General features: G+C 32.1%; 1 long non-coding RNA gene across 1 annotated transcript; it reads right to left on the reverse strand.

Moving 5' to 3' along the window:
* Positions 1-5,890: 5,890 nt before the first annotated feature.
* LOC140039743 (uncharacterized) lies at positions 5,891-11,172 on the reverse strand. The gene is made up of 4 exons (XR_011842574.1): positions 11,059-11,172; positions 8,620-8,795; positions 8,010-8,085; positions 5,891-7,121 (listed from the first exon to the last, which is right to left on the reverse strand). It is a non-coding gene; the product is annotated as an uncharacterized lncRNA (long non-coding RNA).
* Positions 11,173-11,762: the final 590 nt, after the last annotated feature.

The raw sequence follows: 11,762 nt of genomic DNA on the forward strand, positions 1-11,762 counted from the left end.
ACGTTGCAATTAAAAAAAAGGTCGAGAAACTAAAATAATGTCAGTCAACAACATAATGCGCAAGTTGGTCAAATCTATTGTAGTCTTTAATGTTGTATATTGTTCAGGTTTTTTAGTAACACCACAAAATAAATGGTCTAATCAATTAAAGTTTGATTTTATTTATTTTTCATGATTTAGGGGACATTACATCCTTAAGTATATTTTTGTGATTCGATTTTTCATTCTACAACCTTTTTGTATATATTAACACCCCTATTAAAAGGAAATCTAGAAAAAATGTCCCGTCAATAGAGGTGTTCCTTGGAAAGGGTTGACCAGTGTTAAAACATATGCCCCTCGTTTGTTTCAAGGGAAAAGGTCCCATAGTGATGTCCTCTGAATATAAACTATAATAGTTTAGTAGTGGTGTAGTCCCAACAGAGGGTTATACTGTAGTATTACTCAATCTAATATGTTTTGTTTTACACTAGTTATTCTGTTGTAGATTCTACTGATTCTACTACTGTGTTTCTAATTATTGTAATTTTAAAGACCATCAAAACAAAAATAAGGAATCGGTCTATAATAAAAAGAAATATTTCTTACAAAAAACGCTGCTAACAGTTTTAAAGATATATTGTCCCTCTGGAAAATATTTTTTATTTCAAATTTGTCATTGTCATTTTATTGTCACATAATAGTTATTTTACCTGAAAAAAAAATGTAATTTAAAGCAAAAAATACTTAAATTGTCTGTCAGACAATGGTTTTTTGGGTTATAATTAAGCGTTTCTTTTCTCTTTTTATACGTGGATAAATATTATTTTGTTGTTTACAGAAGTGAATAACTTTGATATGAAACACAGACTCAATTTCTGTCACTTTAGTTTATTTTATTGCTAAGGATAAGTCTGGGGGTCACTTCATCATGCCTAGATACTTCAAGTGTGAAGTATCCTATTACAAACAAAAACTGTAATGGACTGTTTTGATAATAATTCAATGATTATCTGCATGACAGCGAATTTGCAGTATTATATTTATCGGTCAAATGGGACTCGTAAATACCAGAAATTCTTTGGGATTTGTAATTTTTAGCATGACGTGTCCTAATAGACTCTCGTTTTTTGGGTCCAGCAGATGGGACCTATAAATTATAGTCGAGATTCCATTTTAGCAAAAACGTCAGTCTCTAGTACTATAACTTCTGCTTGCTTTCAGCTTATAAATGAGTCATCTCTTGTGACGTAGCGGGCTAGAGCAGCAGCGTAACAAACAGCTAATTTTAAAGATATTGTCCCCTAAAAAACAATTTTTTTGTTTGTTTTTGTTGAATATGCCATTTTCATTTCACATATAGTTATTCACTTTGAACAAAAATTGGATCGAAAAAAAAATTATTTACCTGAAAACTGCATTTTCATCGGTATGTGACATTATCGTTAATAACAGACTTCTAATTTCAGATGAAGTGATACCTACTTTAAGCAATAAACAAAAAGGATCAAATATTTTGCGCTCTTGTATTCAATTCCATGTTTGTGGAAAGAAATCATCTTTAATTCAATAGAAAACAATCAAATTAACCTGCAAGTCAAAGAAACCGTATTTCATAAAAAAAAATACAAGGCATCTTTTCATTATATCCTTTTTGTTAGCAAGGTTGCTAAAATCCCCAATATACAAGCAAAGTGGGAAGTTGAGTTAGGTAAAAATGAAATAGACTGGGACAAAACATGGTACTGTAAATTTCACAATAGGAGACATTTACCAAAAGTCGCCCAATTTAATTTTAAATTATTACATCGTATCTTAGCTTGTAGAAAAAACTGGAAGTGGAATCTTAATAAAAGTGATTGTTGCGAAAAGTGTTGTATAGAAATAGAAAGTGAAAATCATATGTTGTACACCTGTAATAGCATTCAATCAGATTTGAAGAAGTTCCGTAAACAGATCGTTAAATGTATTCCGACTAATGAAACACTACGACCAGGTTTCCCCGAATGGTCAGACATAGTTATAGGAACTCAGAACACGCTTGTTAATGAACTCATCTCTTTATTTACATTTAGTATTTACAAATCGTGCATTATTTATAAAACAAGCAAACAGATTATCACTTGGAATTTATTTAAGATAGAACTAAAAAAATTAATTTCAAATGAATACTTATGTAATCTAAACAAAGCAGAAAGAAAACGGAACGACGTTAAAGAAAAACTCCTTGAATCAATTATCTAAAAAGAAAAATAATCAATAAAATTTAATTTAATTAAGATATACACAAGAATAAACATAAACGTACGGTATACAGTATATTTTCTTGATTTAGATCAATTGTTAGTTTACCATCATTATTATATTATTGTTTTCTAGGAGGCGCCCGAGTCCGGGATGACCGAGACGCAACTGGTGCTAGCCAGGATTTAAACTAGAACTATTAGAATAAACCTGGCTAGCGACGAGGGCGTATCCCCATACTTCGGTTTGGGTTTAGCTTTGCAATATTTATTAGTTTGTTATTTTATCATATAAATAATGAAAGCAATATTATGTTCAAAATGTAAAACTATACAATGTTATCAAAGTATTCAAACAAAACATAATCTTTAATGCAATATACCATTTTATCATATATATTTATATTATATCGAATCTCTTTTTAATACTGAATATCAATCTTTATATCGTTTTAGCTCTGTAATATAAATTTTCTCTGTATACATGTTTGTTTTATCTAGATTTCAACACAATATCAAAATATTTTGTGTAATATCACTTAAATATTCATTGATAAATAGATAGATAGACATATACTGTAACTTTCACCATATTGTTTATCATTGCAATAAAAGTGGGTTGCCCCCACAAAAGAGAAAAAAAAAGAAAACTGCATTTTAAAGCAAAATATATTCTAATTTACTGGAAGTAAATGGGTTTTGAGTTGAATTTAACCGTTTATTTTTTGTCTTTCTGCGGAAGTGATTAACTTTATTTAAACTGGGAAATGGCCTATTCAAAGTCTCTTTTAATCTTCATTTTTCATTTTTTTTGGGGACAAAACATCTGTAAGTCTAATTTAGGAATAAAACTACTATAAGTCTAACAGTGTACTGTTGATTTTTTTTTTCAATTAATTTAATTAATCAATAATTTCTAAAATATGTGGATGACTTTTAAATGAATCTTTTATGAAAGTATTTCTATAGGACAACAAAGCACTAACATCTTAAATGACACTCTGGAATCAAATTAAGAACAAAGCTAATAAGAAACTATTTATACTAAGAAATATTTTGGTCTTATAGACAAGAGTTATGCAGAGTTTATGTATAGGTTATATCAGAACAATATTACAATATGCAATTTCATAATATTAAGTTTTTCTTTTTGTGCGAAAGTTAATAATCTATATATAAATTATGGTTAATTCTGACATAGGCAAGCACAATGCAAAAACTTCGGTACAAATCTCCGCCTTGGATACCTACCTTATCTATCTGAGATGTACCGCGAAACGTAGATTTGATAACATTAGTGTTCACATCGACGCTATTGTTCCATATTTCTATCTTAGGAAGATAATATAAAGAGTTTTTTAACACAATTTATGATTTCAACATTAGATTTTCATCTCAATTTCAATTCTTCCCGGTCAAAGTAATTTCCTTTGGAAGACGAAAAAAAAGTCAGATAGTAGGACTGGAGCTTAGTTGGCCATTAGTCATAGCCATTTCAAGCATTTTCAATAATGGTAACCGACAGAAAACGTATAAGGAGAACATTATCATTCCGAGAACCATCGTCTACACTTCCTAGAGCGAGCGAAGCGAGCTCACCCTCTAGTAATAATAATAATAAAATTGTTTCAAAAATTTAGTTAGAGTTGATTTGTATTATGATAATATACAACACGACACTGAATTCATATAAAGGGTATGACATGGGGAGGAGGAACAATCATTTACTGCAGAATATGGATCAAATAAATAGCGTACCTAATAAGAAAATCTACTGCAGAAATACTCCTACTGAAATTATAAAAAAATTTTATGGGTTTTCGGTAAATGTAAATTCGGTTTTTCCATACCAAAAATACGTAATATATTTTCATATTTAAGTTCATAGACCTGGTTCTCATAGCCAAGGCTATAATATACTTTAATTGTACTAAAATGTACTTACTGATTATCCATTCATAATCATTAATTTATCCTTGTAACATGTCACTCAAGTGCACTTACGACACAAGATTAAAAATATTGTTAAGTTTCTAAAGTGATGAGTAATGTTTTCTTTATACTTTAATGTTTATGTTGCAATTATTATTTTTTACTGTTCTCCCAGATGGCTTAGTAATACCTATGAGTGGTTGTATCTGACAGGGGTGTGTGTATCCCCTAGTATGACCCCCTACACGTTTCTAAAGATATACTAGGCCTGGGTTCTTTAAAGCTCAGGTACAGGAAAGAATTTTAAATATAATATTTGGTTAATTGTACATATTTGTAACAGAAATCGAGACGAAAAAAACATGAATTTCCCTTAATATGGTCAAATACAAAATTTGGCAAAATTCTTCCATAAAAACCAGGAAGACTTTTTTTTCAGTAGTTAGGTAGTTAACCTAATGTAATAACATGTCTGGTGACTCCCTAGACGGTGAAAAAAGATGGTGGATATACGGTGGATAATTTTTTCTATAGCATGAAAAAAAAAAATCTGAAGTTGAATAAAAATATCAGAAATGTAATATTCAAGTTATATTACCTTTATTTAGTCATCTGATAACATCTTTTACCACACCGTTTATTTTTCATAGCTTTTTAAAATGCCTCTATATTTACAAAATTTGTGTACAAAAGAATAGAGATTTTACTGTGTAATTTGAACTATCTCCCCACTGATAAGAAAGTGCTTATTTTCAACAAGCTCGTGTAACACAAATAAAATCCCAAAAATTATAAAACATAGGGGGAAACTATAGATCGATAATTATTGGAATGTATGATCAACAGAAATTTTTTGCCCGTACCTGGCCTTTAAAGTGAACATTAGCGAGATGTGTACACTGAACGATATATGGTTTATAGTCTTAATCCGTGAAGTCTCATTCTACGACCAGAACTATGGAGCAAGTGAGCCTATAATCCGAGCCTCGAATCATTGCCGATGCCACTCACTCACTCTAGACAGTATCTGCAATACTGCAATTGTAATTTATAATATTTTTAGTCTTTAGACTCTACAGCTCACTATGTCGGTTGGTTGGTGGTCGATCGGTTGGTCGGTGGTAAAAACTAACTTGAGCACGCAGGTATAAGGCCTTGTTAATATAATTTTAGGTTTTATAGAATTACTATATTATTTATAATACTAAATAGTTATGTTGTTCTTTAAACTAGAAATTCCCTGCTGGATTAGTAAAAAAGAATACCATACTGCTATACAAAGTTTACTGAAAAACATTGAGAATGTCCATAAACTTTAGTATGTAATAATATAGCATCTACATTTTCTGGAGAGAATGCCACAACGCCATTAAGGTTAGCGGCTAATTAAGCGGGCTCTCCTTAATTAATGACAAAGATGCTCTTCACAAAACAAAGTCTTAACAAGTTTTTAGTCGTGTGCAACGCGACTCTATGCTCACTATGTCGGTCGGTCGGTCGGTCGGTAAACACTAACTCAAATTTGCGCATGCGACTGCAGCCATGTATATGGTCTTGTTGTATTGGAAGTGGAGTTGTTGAAAAAACCTTGGAATCTGGATTTGAACCTATGACTCTGAGATCGATAGCATCTAAACAACCAAGCTACAGCTCCACTTTTGCTGTCAAAGTATAGCAATAATAACTCAATTTCATACACTGGAAATTACTCATTTGTTTAATTTGCAATTTGACAAATTACACAATTTAGAAGCATGTACAGTATGGCATTCATTAAGAAAGAAGATAACAATAAAGGTGATATTATAAATGCAATTGATGTATTAAAGTAAATATATCATAACATAAGTTCCATATAACAATACAAAAAGACCAACTACTAACAGGATAATTTTCTGCAATTATCAAAATTGAAGAATAAGTGCCCTTAGCATGTTGAATAAAATAAAATATTGATCTTCTTCTGAAGGACTATTTGACTAAAGTGTAATATTTGTATTTATTTTCATAAAAGTAAATAAAGAAAGACTTTAAGTAGATAAAATACAGTTAATTAGAAACCTAACAAAAGAAAAAAACTATGAGTGAGTGTATTTGGTACAGTACAGTATTTGTTTCAAACCATTGGAAGTAGTGTACCAAGAGCACATAATTCAATCATGGACCTATAAATTGATACAGTAGGTTCGGGGTTTAACTACTTATTTGTACCCATGTAGTATTGTGTATTGCCAAGCATGATGATACGTCAAGGTTTAAATTTCAAGGTATTTCTTTACAGAATGTTAACTTACGAAACAAGAACAAAAAATATATCATATTTATATGAGGAAAATTGCAGCAGAAATGCATTCCATTGAAATATTAAACTAAAAAATGAACTGTTTGGCTGGTGTTACAGTAGGAAACGTACTGTACACAGTACAACAGGAACATTGATTGTCAATATTGTATTACCCAAAAGTAAATTTATCAAACTATTGATGAAGTTAGGCTAGAGAGATATAAATTTGAGTCTTTAGACTGAAAAGCAACGACCATCAGCTAAAATTTCAATTTGGTTTATTTTCGTTCAATCCACTTCCTATTTTGGTGTTTAAATTCAAAACCAATAGTGAAACCTTTTTTTATGAACATTATGATACAGTAGACGTTGAAGGTTGATGCAGGCCTACTTGTCTAATATTTGCTCTGTTATGGAATGGAAAGATGAAAATGAAAATTAATTCAAACCAAGAACACAAAGTAGAATTAAATTATGACGTATTGTATAATAATACACTATCTGAGAACATCATCTTCATATAGGTGGTGCCTTATTATATTTAATTCATTATTATTGAAATAATCTCCTTTTTGTGCATCAAACAAAATATGTGCAGCTATTGTTTTTTAATTCCATTCACTGTAAAACTAACAACAGACATATCAGGTGGTGGGGTCTTTTCAAAGGAATATGATGCAATTCTGAAAATTAAATTAAAGAAAAAATAATTGCAACATTTACCAACTAAATAATAATGTTGGAAACAATAAAAGTAATTGAAGTAACTTGACAGTATAACCGTGCAAACATTGAGATATAAAAAAGTAGATGCATGCAGTAAATTAGGATTAATACAAGCACATGGAAATAAGGAGCCATCTACATTAAAGGAAAATACAAGCTATTAGTTTAACATGCTATTTTGAAAGAATTTCTTACAGATTTTACACAAGTTTGACACAAAGTTAAAAGTGAATATTAGTATTCTCCCAGTACACTTAGGGCTCTCTTTTTCAAGGTTTTCATTTAGGCCAGATTGTTTTATTTTATTTCATTCAATGCAGTTTGACAATAGAAACATGTGGTGCCCACTAGCCAAAAGAGTAAGTTATAAGGCAAAAAGCAAAACAAAGAAATGTTCCTAATTACACATAAACTGATTTTCATACTGTATGTTAATATAAAGTTTGTACTGTATGTAGTTCTAAAAAGAACTATTGCTTTTCTCGACATTTTAATTAATATGCTTCGATCGAATTCAATATATTATAATGATTTTCGCTAGGCAAACCTTTAAACAAAACTGATTTCTATGTTTATAAAACAATTCTATTTTCAAAAGTTGCAAAAGTGTTTTCATTATCTGTAAGATTGATACAAGTTAAATGCTACAGTATGTTCAGTAGAAGTTTAACGTTAATGTTAAAACAATCTCAATCTTATCTTAATACAAAACAGAGAATGACAAACAGGCAAAGTAGAATTTCAAAGGGTTTGTGATTTTCAATACAGAGTCCAGGATGCTGGATTTCAAACTACTGTAAAACATGCAACATTATAACAAATAGATAAAATCAATCTATGCATACCGTGAATGAATCTTCCACACAAAAACCAAAACCATGAAAACAAGTATTAATGAACCAAACATCGAACTGTAAATCACTGCATAAAATATATAAAATAATTTCACTTCATTAAGTATTTTAACATCATTAGACAATACTTGGTTTAAAATCATGTCTCTGTCTGTAGTACACACATGACATTTTCCTCAACGGCTTCTGGTTAAAAGTATGGACAGGGGTGTCTCTAAAATAGTAGGCCTACTATTCATTAAATGCCCCAGTAAAGAACTGTATGCCCCAGTAAAGAACTGTATTCACCAGGGTAAAACTGAAGTGAACACTACAATTTGTTGGCACAGAGGCCCATGTACAGTTCTAATTAAAATCTCAAAATTGTAAGCAAATTTTATATTCATTTATATTATGGATTCTTTAAACACACCAATTCAATTAGTTTGGTTTAATTTGAATTGAATGTCGACCCTGGGGTAAGGCCCTAGGTTTAGCACTCACAAGAGGCCTTTGGGTTTAGTCAGTGAGCACTCATAGGCATTATGCCACTGATCATGAGTCGGCAGCCGGCCAAAATTGGAAGCAAAAACTGAAAAAACTAAGTAATCATTTGACTTACATAAATGGTCTTTATGCCTACTGGTAAGTGTTGATGTGACCATAACTGGTAGCGATGTGTTGAATTTCGGCGGTGGATGGTCACAATTACATAACCTGATAAAAGATGAAAAGCACTTAGCTGGAATTGACATCTTAAGTTTTTTTACATCAATAATCAAGATGTACACTTTATTACTGAAATAAATAATAAGAGAATTTATTTATTTTTTTATATATAGAAGCATGTTAAAAAAACAATTGTGTTCGCCATGTTTTGGGTAATTTGTTTTCCTGACCAAAAATATGTTACGCAAACATTATAAAAGACCATATCTAAACAAGAAATATTTCTTACATAAAACGCTGGTGCTGACTTTTTGAAAATTTTAATCATTGTTCTTTCTTCAGATATAATGATTTATTATCAATTATTTTTAACAATCAGTAGTAACATTTTGTGTAAATATAGTCTGGCCTACTGTACAGAACAAAAATATAATCATAAACTAAACTACAGTATATTAATTAAAACTAATGACCCGGCTCACTGTACTAGTCTTACAGGCCTACTACCTAGGGATAACGATGCAACATTAAAAGTTATAGCATACATTGCCTGTTAATATTTTGTATCAATATTAAAATAAAGAATTATGAAAATCTGACTTGTAGTTTTCGAAATAGGGTCCAAAACATCGCCGAAAATAATTGTTTTTAGCCACGAAAGAAGTAAATAAATTGCGCCATCTGTAGGCAATTGCATAAACTTTAAAAATTATGGATTTTAGTAATATATTTTGTATATCAACATTGTAAAATTCAATCAAATATGATATTACATGTTTATTAAATAAAAAATAGTGTTTATTTAACCTCATTAAAAGAATTTCAAAACATTATTTTCCCGACGTGTGTTGGACATGCAGTCCTCAGAGACAACATGACTTCACGGCACATGTGAGAAAATTCTTCCGCATCAACCATCAATCAAAGGGCGACAATCCAAAATCGTTCTACCGTGAGCACTCATATACTCCCTTTTCCCAGACGTTTTTTGGGTCAAGCAGCTTGGACCTATAAATTAGTCGAGTTTACAATACAAAATTCCAAAACTGACAGCCGTAGGGGTGTGTAGAAAGCGACGACCTCGAATTGGATGACCCCAACGACCCGGGCGACCTCGAATTGGACGACCTAGAATTGGACGACCCATAACACGAAACCGACAACCCCTATAGCCTAGCCTAGCCTAGGCGCGGCCTAAGTGTGGTATAACATCCCGAAGCCGAACATAGCCAAAGATCTTTAAACCATACCTTATATAATACTCGCAAGCAAGCAATTGATTGAAAAAAAGGGGCCGTTTTGACCTGGTTTGCCATGTTTATGATATTTCGTGTGTGCTAATCGAGTCGAATGCAGTTTTAATGATGCACTCTTGGCGTTCCATATCTGTTCGTTTGTTCGTGTCGACACATTCAGTATCAAATGGCGATATTTCTGTATTTTTTCAATCAATTGCTTGCTTGCGAGTATTATAATAAGGTATGGTTTAAGGATCTTTGGCTATGTTCGGCTTCGGGATGTTATACTACCACACACATAGGCCTATAGGCTAGGCTAGGCTATAAGGGTCGTCGGTTTCGTGTTATGGGTCGTCCAATTCTAGGTCGTCCAATTCTAGGTCGTCCAATTCGAGGTCGCCCGGGTCGTTGGGGTCGTCCAATTCGAGGTCGTCGCTTTCTACACACCCTCAGCCGTAGATATCTTTGGCGTTGATAAAGCTTCTTTGATTGTCCTCTGGGAATATAGCTGCCTAGAGGCGTGGCGCAAACATTTATAAACAATTGCCATGTTTTCTTTTCATAGCACAATAGGCTCGCACTACCTATAAATAGTTTTTCGCCAAGGTCCATTTTGTTGAATTATCTGCCTTGGACTTTTGGGAAACATTAAAATGATAATGATGCCTCGCGATTTTGGGAATGGTAGAAAAAGCAATGTCTTCATTATGCCTCGCATGCCCAGCAGTGACAGTGTGCCTTGCTGCCTCGCAATTTATTATTACAACTAGGCCTAGGCCTAGGCCTATTCATACAGTATTAGATTCCTAGATTATAGATAGGCTAGTCATGCTCTGACAAATAAATTTTAGTAGTACTAGGCCTACGTACTAGTGTAATAGTAGGCTTAGGATAGCTAGGCTTATGTCTAATTCATCTAGGCCCTAGGCTAAAAAATAACCTCTCCCTGGAGTGGTGGTATAATTGGGACCGTATAATTATGCGGCCTCTGGAAGTCTCGAAAGTCTCACACACTCTTAGTTTTTAGCATGGAGTAAAGGTAAAGTCTCATCATCATAGTCAAGTATCATAGTGTCACCACCGTCTCATCTTATGTTAAAATTAAGCTTATGCCTAGTTTTCATGTCCAGTAATGTATTTCTTTTGTTTCATACCTTCGTCGTATACGAATCCATTTTGCTAGCCTTATTTAATTAAACATTTGGTAATCATCTCTGTATCATCATCATCAGTATCATTTGGTATTCATCTTATTACCGTAATCGTTTGTGTTGCCAATCTGAACTATGGAACGCATTCAGTGCATTATTATATGCTGAGGGTTCACGCTTAACACTGTGCCTTATGCTTAATATGGATTATTTTCTTCTTTTTAATCAATTTCTGAATTTAAAAAGTAAGCAGATTTTCTGCCATTCACAACTATAATTTATTTTTGAGTTGCAATTACAAGTAATAGGTTTTTTCGGGGCACTATGGTCTCAATTTCTTACAATATCTTGTGAGTATGGATCCATATTAATGCACAACCTCTCATATAATCAAATCAATCAAATCAATGGCCGGCAACGTACTTAATCTTAAACACCCATGGTATGGTGTATCCGAGTATACACAAGAAACCACATTCATCAGAGCTTGCAACTCTTTCCTGTGAACTTCTGCAACTAGTTATCTACAGTTTGGCAACTCGTCCACACTAGCAAAATTTGGAAATCTTTTTGTGGTCCAAGCAACAAAAATGTTTTGGAAAAATTATACTTAGAAATGTAAAATATTATAAACTATTATAACGCAGAAACAATGTATTCATGTAATTTTAACTTATTTATTCACTTATAATTAACTTAAATTTATA

The sequence above is a fragment of the Antedon mediterranea genome, chromosome 2 (genome assembly GCF_964355755.1).
Source record: "Antedon mediterranea chromosome 2, ecAntMedi1.1, whole genome shotgun sequence".
Taxonomy (NCBI): domain Eukaryota; kingdom Metazoa; phylum Echinodermata; class Crinoidea; order Comatulida; family Antedonidae; genus Antedon; species Antedon mediterranea.